At 32.4% G+C, this 15157-nt stretch overlaps 2 long non-coding RNA genes across 3 annotated transcripts; one reads left to right on the top strand and one right to left on the bottom strand.

Moving 5' to 3' along the window:
* Window positions 1-649: 649 nt before the first annotated feature.
* LOC104904272 (uncharacterized) lies at window positions 650-12761 on the bottom strand. 2 transcript variants are annotated; one of them, XR_008970345.1, is made up of 5 exons: window positions 12295-12761; window positions 6419-6475; window positions 1370-6082; window positions 1193-1283; window positions 650-780 (listed from the first exon to the last, which is right to left on the bottom strand). It is a non-coding gene; the product is annotated as an uncharacterized LOC104904272 (long non-coding RNA). The 2 variants fall into 2 exon arrangements; XR_007276653.2 differs by lacking the exon at window positions 12295-12761 and having other exon boundaries at window positions 6419-7035.
* LOC104899150 (uncharacterized) lies at window positions 7117-10153 on the top strand. The gene is made up of 4 exons (XR_790908.4): window positions 7117-7351; window positions 7483-7665; window positions 7758-7854; window positions 9820-10153. It is a non-coding gene; the product is annotated as an uncharacterized LOC104899150 (long non-coding RNA).
* Window positions 12762-15157: the final 2396 nt, after the last annotated feature.

Here is a 15157-nt window from a genome sequence, read left to right on the forward strand (position 1 = left end):
CCTAAATAATAATTAATCCTCCAAAAACACAATCCACACATTCAATCCATCAGGAACAGAGTAGAATAAAAGATGCAAAATCAAACCTAAAATATAGAAAATTACTCAAAATAATAAAGAGAGAAAAAGTAGAATTTGAAAAAAAAATTCAAGTAACATTCCATTAGCATCAGCATCAAGTATAGTTTCTAAAAGACAATTTTCGATTAAAAGATGTGAAAAACATTGCTTAAAATTACCTTATACTTACGGAATTCACGAATTAAGAATATAACACAAGTACATCAATCTTAAAAAATCGAATTCCATGAATTAGGTCTATACTTCGTACCTGATGATTATTGATGGATGAATTTCGACAAGGAAAGAAAGTTCAGATTTTTGGTTGTAATCAATCGGGTGATGATGAGAGATGAATTTTCGATTTTTCTCTCAGTGAACACTTAATTGATATGTTGCTGCTAAAAGCGTGGTTTTGTTACTACTGCTATGTGTAAATCGTGGCCCTTAGATATTTTTTATCTAACGGTTGTAGTTAATTCTCACATAACTCTTCATTCTCACATGATCCCGACTCTCTCTCTCTCTCTCTCTCTCTCTCTCTCTCTCTATATTATATATATAATATTATATATAATATATATATATATATATATATATATATATATATATAATTTAATAAATCTGTGTTTCTTCATTACCAATCCAATAGAGTTGATGCATCTACATTATCTGGATTGATAAATAACCTTGTGTCTCTTCCTGTGATTAGAAAATAAGCTGAAATTGAACATGAAATTTAAATTAAAACCTCAGCTATAAATATTACAAAACATAATTAATATTATTACTTTTAAGAAAATCATTGTTATCACTTTTAAGAAAATTATTTTAATTTGTGTGTACAAATCGCACCATTCATTTTCCTAACATACACCCCACAAGTCAATAGTGTGTTGTACTGCCTAGCACTTCGTTGAACCTCGTTTTCATATTCACTAAAAAATTGGTTCATAAGAATCAATCTAACAGCAACGCATGCAGCTGCATCAATATTGGAAGATGAAAAAATACATTATTTCAAGTTGAAAATAAATCACTACAGTTTCAAAAATAATGAATTTGAATATATCGATAATCAGTACTCAACATAAAACTAATAAAAATGAGTAATAAATATAAGTGTGAACACCTTCTATCTAGAACAATAACCTCTTGCATACGGGTTGCGTCATCGTTACAAACAAATGCTTTACCTGCATGTACGACAATCCCCAAAATATCTACAATATATATTTTAAGAATCAATACATTAGATGGAAAATAGTATGTTTAATTGATTTGTTACAAAATTTGATGCACAATGTACCTAAAAGTTTGGTGTCATTGTAATTGGAGACTTTTATTGATTGAAGGGAAACCAACTTGTACAAAGCTTTGGGATACATCCAATCAACTATATTACTCTTGTAGACCTTAGTTATTTGTGTTATATGGAGTTGATATTGATTTGGAACAATGAGACAAATCCTGTAAAAACAATATATCGTCGAAGCAGCACTTATACTTTAAGTTCCATTGTGAAAATTGGGGAGAAATGAATATAAGGTACACCAGTAGTTCCATATTACTATAACACAAAAGTAAATAAAGTCATAGTATCTAGCTACCTAATTTTCACATTATTCTCTACTTTATATTATATTTTAGAAGCAAGCCAAAAGTAAAATACATACATTTTTTATTAGAGACTGAAAGAATGCAGATCAAATGATATTAATTTGTCTTCTTGTTGGCATCTTTGCTATGAAGTGGCAGTCATCTATATAGATTTTTAGTCCAAAACATGTGGGTTGTATCAAACACAGAGTCTTTACCAGATATTCTATAGTCAATATACACCTGCTACAAATTGAACTCAAATTCTTTCCTCCTTTGTATATAATTTTTTCTTTTTTGACATTCTTTGTAATATAATTCTTGATATACCAAAAGAAAACACGAAGTCAAAGTATGCCACATATTAGTGATTCTCTTTTCCTATGTGTAAATGATTGTGCAATGCTTTATTGCATTATTGTGCTGTGTTAGAAACTTAGAATCTATTTATTTTTTCTTGTCCTACATACTTATTTTTTCTTCAGGAAATTAAAGAGACACCTGTGTAAAATTTGAATACTTAATATTGTCTTTAATTTTTATTCCCCTTTTTTGTGACAGTTTTGATATTTCTACAGCTCTTAGTTTGTTATACTCAACTTTGACCTTATTAGAGTTGTTACCTTAAAGTGATTGTCAAAAAAATAGGGGTTGTCTCTGTATTATGTTGGTCACTTGTTCAATGTTGGCTGCTAAACAATTCCTAGATGCTCATACTTTGACAAAGTAGGGTGTGTATGATTATTATGTATCTAAGTCAGCCATCAGGTTGTTTTACTTAAACATCAAAGTGTCTAAGATCAACCATCTTCTATTCTTGTTCGTGTTTGTAAGCATGAGGCTCAGTAGTCAGCAGGGTAGTCCTGCTAGTATGCATTAGTCCCGAGGACTCATACTTACAATACTATAATTTGAATTTCTTTGACATTACTTCTTGATAGCAAGCTAAAAAAATATATTAGTTAAAGGAAATGAAATACCTTTTGATGAATCCAAAAGTGTGTTGGTATCTAGTGTGTTTAATATTCACCTAAAGTTCCTATATTCAAAGAGTCGCACTCATTACAATCTTCTTATAATCGCCATCACTAATGACTAAGGATGGAAATGGGTGATGGATGATCCATCACCCGCTTAACCAGTATTTTAAATGAATAAAAACCCGAATTTAAATGGATGGAAAGTGGGTGGTGGGTGAGAATTTTTTCATCCGTCACCCGATCCATCACCCGTTTAACATCCAACTCATTACCTAATTATTAAAATTTACATGTAAATTACTTATATTTTATGTTTTTGATATAATTATTTTATATTATGTGACTAATTTATTTTAAAAATATACTAAATATCATCACCCGTTTAGCACCAAACCCACCCATTTCACCCGATATGGATGGATGCGGGTGGAGTAAACAATTGCGGGTGGTGGATGTGGGTGGTGTTCCAACCGCCCCGAATCCGATCCATTTCCATCCCTACTAATGACTTGTCAAAAAAAAAATTCATGAACACAAAGTAAATAAAGTGACATTCCAAATTATGAAAATCAAGAAACCTTTTCATTCTTGAAACCAAGCAAGACAATATGCCTGTAAGTTCGATTCACCCTTTTTAAGACCATGAGACACTAACCATAAACCATACACACATATAACCTCTCTAAGTAATAAATAATCGACACACCAGTTCTCCCTTGAAAAGTTAACCGCATCATAACATAGCTAAGGAAAAAAACAACAGTAGACATACCCATGCTTATATACATTATTGATCTAGTTGATGAAGATTAAATGAGAATAGAAGCTAGAATTCTCGAAAGACTATGAGCAATAAAAGAATACTGCAAAGTATAGGCGCTCCAGTACTCTCATAGTCTCACGTATCATACATTATTGATCTAGTTAAATCACCAACATTGGAACATCAATCATACACGATAATGGCACCCAAAAAAAATCCTTGGCATGACAAATTCATAACTTAAAGAATCAATTTTTCTAGAGCAATGTTAATCAGATTCAAACAATTCAAATTAACACCAACGATGCTGCAAAACCAAAAGAAAGAATTAAAATCTGAAAAACATTGCTCTATTAAAATAATGCTGAATACTTTATTTCAACCACATAAATTCAAAGTCAGGCTAATCTCTAAAGTATAAAATTCCCATCCCAATCTGGGAACAATCTTGTAATTTCAGCAAGAAGAAATTACTATACTATATCAAAATGGCTCATGAAACCACTGAAACTTCTTATTCTATAGTTGCAGACATTATAATGTATTGGATCAAGATGAACTAAAGTTAGCCTTTTTGTTAGTAAGCTTGTGTACAGCTAATCACCCCTACCATTCGGAGGATAGAAGTCTCTTTAGAAGTACTGGGTAATGATAGTGATGATGTTGATGACTAAGTTCGCTACTGCTAAGAAAGACATCTTGAATTCCTATTAAGGAACTATGGATCCAGAAATATAAAAATGGAGATGAGACAAATATAATTACAATATTACATATAGATAAACTTTAACTCAATATCACTCATAGAAAAGTAAGAACAGAGGGATAACCAACAGACCCGCGTAGTTCCAAGTTCAAACCTTTAACTACTACAAATTTCACCATAAGTGAAACCCACATTACTTCCAAAGAGCTTACCTTCGAATTCTCAAATCACGGAGCTCCATCCAATTATAAAAATATATTATATCCATAATAACCCACAATGAAACTTTTACACTATATATATATATATCATTTATGCTTGAATTCATTAATTTCACAAAGTATTCCATAACCACCTACAATAGGTTTACTACATGAATTCGAGCTCATCCATCCAATTTTCACGCTTTCACCAAGTTATATGATTTTCACTCATCATACAACCACATGGAAACAGGACCCTATAATGTATAAACCACCATAAAACAACACAAGTGAAGTTTCTGGCTTAAGTTCATCACTTAAGCTTTCTTCAGGTATCTCTGACTAAGACCAATCAAGCAATAGCAAGGTAATCAAATCTGCCAGATTTAAAGCCGACTAATGAAGGAGCACTTAATGAGACAATAACTCAAGATGACACCAAACCACTACCATTCTAACATGTAAGAAAAGCTCTAAATCACTTCTCCAAACCACTTCCCATTCTATGAGGTAAATAAGTTCTAATAGATGGAGATGTTAGAAGTATAACATGATACTTACAAAAGCTTAGGCCAAATAGAAGTTTAAAGATGCACCAAAACATCAACTAAATTTACCAAACTCTAGAATGGTATCTAACTATCTAATTCACCCAATCGATTGTACAAGAACCAACAATTATATAAATTAAAATGTCGCCCTTGAAATGATTCCTTTTATAATATAGTTACAAACTATGATGGTTAACCACAAACAAGCCTGATTTCCTCCTAAAATATGTTTTCCTTACCAACATTTAAGAGCCATTAAGTTCCTCAACAATAACACACCCTTCCAGAGTATATGAGCCACAATCGAGAATTCTTCACAATTATATGTGCTGTGAATCGATTTCCTCAAAGTATCACCCCCAAGAACATTGTCAATTTTGAAAATATATCCATGTAAACAACAAACCTAACCTTTACACACTAACTTCTGGAAAACAAAAATCCTAAGCACGATAAAACCACCTTCAAAAGCATATGAATTACAGCACACACATTCCTTCAAAAAGCTAATTGACAACCCTCCACAAAATTTGCTAATTTTTATAAATAAATAATAAAGAGCTGATTCATTAAGAAGATAGCCCCAAAAGAAAAAGAAAAAAAAAACCTCATGTATCAAGTCAATATTTCTAAGCAATCAAACTTCTGCCAGAACCCTCACACAACTTTCAAACGATCAAATATCAACATTTAGGTAAACTATTACATGCATACCTTAACTATTTTAATTTAAAGTTCTAAAGAAAAATGTTATGTGCAATAGAAGGAGAACAGACGCAGAGCCTAAGATAAACAAAAGACCCTACTTCGGTAAATTTAGGGTCTTTTTTATCATTCTTCTAGCAGTTAATTTTTTTGATCATTCTTCTAGCAGTAAACCAATTTGATCTTCAATGGAGTATGGACAGGTGCATATGAGAAGGACTGGTATACCACCAGAAAAATTCTCCAAAATATGTGAAAATATCCAATTGTCTAATTATTTTATACTACTACACATGATTTAAAGCTGTTCAGATGAAGCTGTCACGGTTCTAGTAATTCAGTGAAGCACATCTCCGGTTCATTATATTCTTTTTTTTATGCTGTTGAAAGAGGACAAAGCCCCAACCGAAATACAGAAAATAAAAGAAATAAACCCAACTAAAACACATTGCACAAAGAAACAAAGAAGAAGATGAACATAATACCTTGCAAAGTGGATTAATTACAAAAATCCTCTGCCAAAAAAAACAAATAGGAAACCAATTAATTAAATAAACAAAAGGGAATTGAAAAATAAAGTTTCATCCATGAAAATAAAGTTCAATCTATCCCAAAAACAAATATCAGATTAGATAATACCTTTTTGAAGAGGAACAACAAAAGGCCTAAAAACATGAATTAACACTATTCGTTATATATATAGAGAGAGGGGGATTTTCAGTTACAAAATTATGCAATAATTGAATGTATAATTGAACTTCAATGTACAATGAGAATACTAAGAGGAGGATTTTGGAGTTATTCGTGGATTATTTTGGGTTTATTTTGCTAAGATTAACAATCTTACTAACCTTTATGGTGTTGCCCTCCAAAATCTGACCTTTGAACTCCATTGCTTGATTTGTATTCTCCAATAACAACAACAATTTGCAAGCATTAATTAGGAAGTAGAAGAAGACTTCAATGTTCATGGTGGAGTAATATTCTAAAACTGTTGTATGCTGAGGAGTAGATGAAGCGTTGGACATGGAGGGGATGAATGAAAGCATGGAATTTTAGAATTGTTGAAACTGACATTATTAATTAAGACCTTAACTCTAAATTTATGGAAACATGAATCAATTAAAAATGTTAGAGCAGATGGTAAATCACTTAGGAATATTTACATAAGGTCAGCGGTTCGAGCCTGCCTTCAGCACAATTTTTTTTCACTACTACAAAAAAGGGCAAAGATAACACCACTAAGTTAACTCTTATTTTAGCAACATTTATGTAAAGTCTAAATTTAACGTTTTAACATCAGAACTGTTATCTTAGCTTGTATTGATAATATATTCTTAATAATTATCTTAATGTGTGTTATCTTTGCTATGAAATTGTGTTGTTTTATTATTATTTTTTTAAAAGGGATGTGGTGCTTTATTATTAATATTAAAAAACATGTCAAAATAATTATATTTTTTTTATATTATAGACGTTTATTTGGCTAGAAATTAGGAGCACTCTCTAAACGTAAAACATAAAATAGAAACTGCAAACCCTTTTCTTTTACTTTTCAATTATTGTAACTGAACTCTAAGTATTGTGCATCTCCGATTTCCCCTTCAGTTTCCAGCTTCGCCCCTCATCTTCGATGAAGCTTCATCCCTCACAGTCTCAATTTCATTCCAGAAGGTAACATAGATATACTCATCGAAATTCGCAAATTCATTCAGCCCAGTAAATCGTTTTGGGAGAAATCAACAACCACAACCACAATGGCCATTCTCAACAGCAATATACAGGTACTTCTTAATTCTCAAGCCTTTGTGTATTCCTAATAAATAAAGAAACTAATATTTGTGGCTTTATTGTTTAAATTTTGATAATTTAATCAATTTTCTAGTTTCTTGGATTGGTAATTTTGTTTTATTAGTGGTGGCCGATTAGGTGGAGAAAAAATATGAGACGAGAAAATTTCACTGTGTTTTCATACAAATACTACTGTGGATGAGAAGCCTGTTATTATCACTGTGGATGATGGCATCCGGCTGAACGCAAATGTCGCAGATCTAGCCAAGTTGAATCTTGTTTTCAAGAAGAGTGGGCCAACCTGCTGGTATAGGGCACTGCAGATCTTTAATTTTATTTCTCATACTTGTGGGTCAATTTCATATATGATAATGTAATATATTGTCATCCATGCTGCAGGAAATTCTTGTCAGGTGACGGATGGTGCTGGAGTGGTTTTGCTGATGAAGAGAAGTGTCGTCATGAGTAAAGGGTTGCCTATTCTGGGTGTGTTTTGGTATAATAATGAATAATCCTTTTTGCCTTCCTTTTGGTTTGTTGGGGTTCTGTCATTACATGTTGTGTCAATGTTAGATTGTTGTTGTTTGTTTGTCATATTTTTTGGACCATGATAGGAGCATGTGAGATATGATCAGTCAGTTAAGGCATTTCACACCCATGATGTCACTTAAAATTGAAGCTTTAACCATTGCATCATCAATTCCATTAGCTTTACGATAATTGAAGGCAATTTTTTGATTTGCGCATTTGTTCAATCTAAGGTTCTTAACTTTGAATACCATGCTACTTGACTGACCTGTTAACTTTTTATCTACACTCTCTCTTTGTTGCACTGGTGATAAACTTGCATGAAGTGGTACATCATTTTATTTCTCAGCCTATGGAAGCCATGAGCTTTGTTTGTCAGTGTCTTTTCTATTGGTGGTTGTTACTATTGTTTTCTTATTATGTTTATATAATTTTCTTGTGGTTGATGTGAAACGAGAAGAATGAAAAGGATTGTGTCTTGTTTATTAATGGCTTGTTAATTAATAGAATTGGGTTTGTCTTAATCCAACTGGATATGCATGATGCTCAGACCCTGCATTCTTGGACACTTGGATTTGATATGATACGATCGCATGCACTTGTAGACTAGAACATGTCCCCTGTAATTAGCCATGTCTGTTTGTACAGTGTGTAGCAGTCCATGTCCTGGAGTTATAGCCTTGCAGGGATTGTTAGTGGAGGCTATGGAAAGATATTTAAGAACTGTATCAAGCAAATTTTCAAGTTTAAGAGCTTTTACCTAGTCCTAATTAATGTGTCTAGTCCGTAAAATCCCAGGAAAAAGAACCCCAAATGGAGCTAGCGAGCATTGCAAATCAAGAATGAGGATGTTACCTCTTGTAACCCAAGGGAAACATTTCCCCCATACTTTTCTCCTATTTTATTTTGCATTCGTGTAAGAGTAAGGGGAGTGGGGAGGGATGAGGTCGGAATCTTTGACTTTTATTATATAGCCTAACTTAGCTTGAGAGTTGTAAAGATGTACGTATTTTCATTGTTATAATGCCTTGTTGGGTACTATATGTTGGACTAGGTCAGTAGATGCTAAAAAAAGCTACTAGTGTTTGATCTGTTAAAGAATATCCATGATCAATGTGATCTTAGTTTGATGATATTCTTTTTGGTCTGGGGTTCCAGTATTTTTATGCATTTATGATTGCAGCATACGCTACTGGCCGGGACTCTGCGTTCTATAGTGTTAAACTTTCTTCTTGTCCGGGACTTTTGCTGCTATTGGAGTTGATCCTGCTATCATGGGTATTGGCCCAGTTGTCGCAATTCCAGCTGTTGTCAAGGCTGCTGGCTTAGAACTTGATGACATTGATTCACTCCCAAAAGAACTCGTAAAAGCTTACCAATATTCTCATCAAACTTTAGCATCCCTTTCTCTTTCTTACTCTCCTCTATTTATAGATTTTCCTTCCTCAGTAACTCCCTAATTTATTCCTCAAGCTACTATCAAGACTAACTAATTATGCAATACCAAGAATTCCCCTCTTTAGGCCGATTCATTACACTATGCTACATGAACACATCAAATTACCTCAAGTACCTATATATGATGTTGGAATTCCTGGTGGAGATATTTAGACACATCTTTGGGCCAAAATTATTGGAAATCTCTTATATAAAGCCAAGTTGGACACGTAAATCGGGTCCAGCTAACATAGGTTAAGAGAAAAGCGTTGTTGTAATGATTAGTAATATGCCAATATATAGTAAGCACTTTCACTTTTCTAGCTTTGATGATGCATATGATAAACTATTATTAAGTTAATGGCTAATGTTATCGAGAATTACTAAGCACTTTCAATTTTCTACTTTGATGATGAGAATGTGCAGTACTATCATGGCTTTAATGATATCCATAATTGTTTTATGAATACTTATTATGTAATTACCTTTATTGCAGTACTATCAGAGCATTGGTCCAACCTATTCTCGGGAAAAAAAATTGATGAACTCAAGGAGTTGTGGATTACATGTCAAGATCAACATGAAGGACATATGATGAATGAGTTATAACTTTCAGCCTAATTTTTTTTACCTTAATCCATTTTTGGACCTATGTTATATTTTTGGATTTGGATATTAATATCATGTGGATGTGGCTAGGCTAGATTTGATCTTGTTTATGATTTAGATTAATATTGATTTGTATATATAGTAGTTTTTGGAAGTTTAGAATTATGAATATTGGTTGAATTATTTTGTGATATTAAAATTTTGGGGGGTTTGGAATATCATATTCAATTTGTTGGTTGTAAGATCCTATGGGTTGAGTATTATACAGCAGGTATTGTACGGAATTGTTGAGCTGTTGCAATATGCTCATAATTTAGAATCTGATTATTAAAAAAAAATATCATAGATAACAGTTATAGGTAAAATCTGTTATATATGTTATAAGAAAACATAACAGTTATTCGAGATAGGTGTTAAATTTTCCTTCTTTTAATTTGTCATATAAATAGCAAACATAACGCTTATTTACAAAATGTGTTATCTAGCGGTATAACGTGTATTATTAATGACTATTATGTTATCTCTCCCAAACATAACACTTTCATCAGGTGTTATGTTTAGTTTACATTACACTGACTTGTATAACACCTCAAAATTGTTATGTAAAGCCTTATTTGACAGTTATCTTTGCTCTTTTTTGTAGTAGTGTTTTTAAGTAATAATGACACACTTGACTTAATTGGCTAATACACACGTGGCAAACTCTGGTGATAGGAGGAGGGTGCCACGTGGCACATCGACATTATCACGCACGCCTTTTAATATATTAGTATAGATTGAGGGGGGCACACATGGACATAAAGCATTTGCATTAAAAATTTAAGTAGGGTGTCACGTGGCACATCGACTTTCTTAGGCACACCTTTAATATATTTGTATAGATTTCAAATAACATGTTCTTAGTGCTTGTTTGGTTGATAGTGTTTAATATGGGAAGTTAGAATTCCTATGAATTGGAACTTTTTGATGTTGTTTGGTTGACAAATTCATGGGAAGTAGAAATTACTAGGAAGTTCCACTTCTCACAAAAATGGAGGAAATTATTACCTAGGGGGACCTAGGTAAGTGGAAATTCCATGGGAATTTTTCCTGTGAATCACCAAACAACATTTAGCAAATCCTAAGAAATACAATTACATGGGAAAATAAACTTCCAAGAAATTCATATTTCCTATACTCAACCAAACAAGCACTTAGTTCTCAAATTTAGAAAGAATTTTTCTCATGGAGTTCTTAATATTCTTAAATCATCACTTTGATAGATTCATGGATTAAATATTCCACCATGTTTTTAGCAAAAACTAGTTTTTTTTGCCCGGGCGACGCCTCGGGTCAGTTACAATAAACAAATATGTTATTACTTTTTATTTCATAATTTATTTTGCTACTTTTCGTACTTTTTTCCATTAAGAAATTGAAAATTTCACGTGACGAGGTGATAAGTAAAAAAAATTTGAAAGCTTTGAGTTTGAAAACAATAACTTAAAAGGAATTGTGGTAGGAGAATATGACATCAATATTCTATTGTAAGTTACGTACTAAGAGTGTTAAAGATGTACTCCCTCTTTTTTTTTTTTTTAATTGCTACATTTTCCTTAAATTTTTGTTTCTTTTTAATTGCTACATTTTCCTTATTAGGGATACTTGGCCCACCATAAAGTAATATTTTTATATTTGTTCTTCTCTTTTTCTACCCAAAGATGGTACTTTTTCACTTTTTCTTATTATTTTATATTAAATAGATCCAAAAGTATACTCCAAGATGTTTGAAAGTGACATTGCATAAATTGTTATGCATACAACAATGTAGCAAAAAAAAAATGGAAGGAGTATATATTTGTTAAGTCTTTTAGTTATATACAATCAGTGGCGGACCTAGGAATTTTAATTTGGGGGTACGAACGAACAACTAAATCAAAAGTAGCATAAAAAAAAGTTTGCATAAGTTATTAAATACATAAGTCTTAAAACCGATATCCAAAATAAAACATATTTGATTTGGATTCAATACATAAGTCTTACAACCAATGTCTAAAATCCAAAGTTCGAATAAATTGGATTTGATTGACTTTAGGTGTATCATTTGTCTTTCCTAATTGAATCGATAAAAAATAATTAATTGTCAAATTTGATTTCAACCAAATAAAACATAAAATCATACACATATCAATTAAAAAATTGAATAATTCCATCCAACCCTAAACGTCTAAATCCCTAAAATCTATACTTGATCCAATTCCAATTAGTCACTAGCTTATTCAAAAAAATCAACAATTCACATGTAGACATTCAAATAATTTAAGAATCTAACATATAAAAGTATGAAAATTGAGAAAAAAAAAAATACTAAACAAAAACTTACTGGTGAGGATTGCAGGGAAGACCCAACCTCCCTTATTGCCTAATTTTTCACCCTCCAACCACTTGTTCCCTAATTCTTCATCTTCCCCAAAGAAACCAAAATCCTAGAGTTGCATCCTAACAATCAAAATTCTAGAAATTCCGCATATCATATCTGGTTGATTGCTAAATTCATAAAACTTCAAAAAATGAAGATTCTTTACACACAGGTAATACTCAATGATGTTTCTCCCTCTTTTTAATCTCCATAAGAATCGAAAAATTGAAGCATAGATCATTCAAGAATATGTTACAGATAAGAATGAACAAAACCTGAGACAGGGGATGTGGGGGTACAGTTGTACCCCCATGTACCCTTCTCCGTCCGCCACTGTATACAATTTTTACAAGACTTTATAAAATTTTTATTTGAAACATAAAGCATTTGCATTAGAAATTTGAGGAGAGTGTCAACTGTCACGTGGCACATATACTTTCTTTTGCACGCCTTTTAATATATTTGTATAGATAACATAAAATTTTAAATTTTTAAAACAAAAATTTTCCTTATAACTTATATGGGTCTAAAAACCCAGTTGTGAATAGTATTAAGAGTCCTTGTAAGCGATTAAAAAAAATGCAAAGAGTGTAGTTTTAATTTAAATACTTTATCTCCTTGTTCACCACGAAAAGACTCGGATTGAAAGTGTACTGTGCCACAGTTGTGACTTGAGAATCTGCTTGCTTCCCACGTCACAATTAATTCCTGTCGCTGCCCACTTCTGACCTTCGACTTGGAGCACAAGTATAACTAATCGTCTAATGCTACCGTTCCTGTGGCGTTTTTTCTTAATCGCAGTTACATTAAAATATTTTCGTAAAGATGAACAATAATCACAATAAACTACAAGCGTATTATTTTAATGGTCAACTTGTTTATTTATTTTTGATAGAAACTTGTTTATTACTTTCTTTCTATTTGAAAATTTTCTATTTTGGGGGTATATAATCTCTATTATATAAGCCAAGGGATGAGGTGTTGTGTCCTTTTTTGAAGTGACTAAAATATCTCTAGTAATTCAAAACAATGTTTTTCTTTTTATAAAAAATTTAAAAATAAGAATCAACGAAACTTGTCATATGAGTAGGTAAAAAATGGAATATGCAATAACATTAATAACTTGACAAACTAGATTGACACAACAATATACGAAATCAATTAGAATCTTCAACCAAAAAAAGTTAGCAATATACCGTGATAACATAATATTTCATATTTATAAAGTTCAAACAATATGGTTTATTAACATTTATAATTGTTAAAGAACTTTACTAAAGTCGCTGAAAACAAAATTATTAATTCATCGACCAAATTTTACAGTGACGGTATTGAACAGTTAAAAATCATTCACCTTTAATTTAAAAGAACCTCAATAAGTTACATCACTATCAAAATAATTTTAAATAAAAAAAACATGTCCATTTATATATAACTACATAAGGTTGTCGACGCACACATCGCGTGCATATGCAGCTAGTATTCAATAATGTTATTTTAGTACTTTGAGATTATTGATAAAAATATTTCAAAAATAACTCCTGAAAGTTTTAGGAAACACAAATTCTTATATGAGCCTGTCACACAGGAAGTTCATGTGTGGCCGCGTGCGACACGCTGTCAGCTTGTCAGCTCATTTTCAAATGGTCATATCCCATTCTTTTCTCATCAAAATCGAGCTTTTGACCAGGCGTTTGAAAGCTATTGAGCCAAATTTTCATATCCAACTGGAATCTTTCCAAAATATTAAGTAAGCTGTGAGATATGACCTTTTGAAGTTGACCCTTATGCACAAACACTTTTAAACAAATGAAGTTACTCTTATGAACAAATGAGTTACTCTTATGACCAAATGGAATTACTTGTATGAGTATGTGGTTACTTTTAACAATAAAAGAGTGTCACTCCTAACGAAATGTGTTTACTCTTATAAGCAAACGCGATTACTTTTGTGAACCTTTGAAGTTACTCGTATGATTAAATGAGGTTACTCGTATGATTTATTGAAGCTACTTGTATAAATAAATGAGGTTACTAGTATGAATTAATTGGGTTACTCATAAGATTAAATGAGGGTACTCATAGATAAAATGACATTACTAGTATGAATTAATTGAGTTGCTCATGTGATAAAAATTGGATTACTCATATAATAAAATGGGGTTACTTTTGGGAACAATTGTGAGGAAGATGGATGAGTAACCCCATTTTATTATATGACGAACCACATTTTTATCATATGAGTAACCCAATTAATTCATACTAGTAATGTCATCTAATCTATGAGTAACCCAAATAATTCATACTAGTAACCTCATTCATTTATACAAGTAACTTCAATGAATCATACGAGTAACCTCATTTAATCTACGGTTTTTTCACCATATACCCCTGACAAATTTTTTTTTGCACCGTATACCCTTTCAACTTTCCAAATTCACCATATACCCTTCACTTTTCAAAAAATACATCAACTTACCCTTTTGACTAACGGTGTTAGACTTCCGTTAGTCATTAACCCCTAATCTTCCCTTAAATCCTAATTAACTAACCTAAATTAAACCCTAACCCTAACCCCCACTGCCACATCACCCCACCCCTTACCCCACTGCCACATCACCCCCTCACCTTACCCCCATTGCCACATCACCCCCCACTACCACATCACCCCCTCACCTTACCCCCACTGCCACATCACCCCCTCACCACCACCCCTCCTTACTCCCCGACAACCGCCCTCCCCACTCCCTTGCAACCCCGCCCCCTCCACCCTCCCTGCATCCCCCTTCCTTCCACCGTCGTCGCATCCCCCCTTCCCCCGTCGTCG

The sequence above is a fragment of the Beta vulgaris genome, chromosome 7 (genome assembly GCF_026745355.1).
Source record: "Beta vulgaris subsp. vulgaris cultivar EL10 chromosome 7, EL10.2, whole genome shotgun sequence".
Classification (NCBI taxonomy): Eukaryota; Viridiplantae; Streptophyta; class Magnoliopsida; order Caryophyllales; family Amaranthaceae; genus Beta; species Beta vulgaris.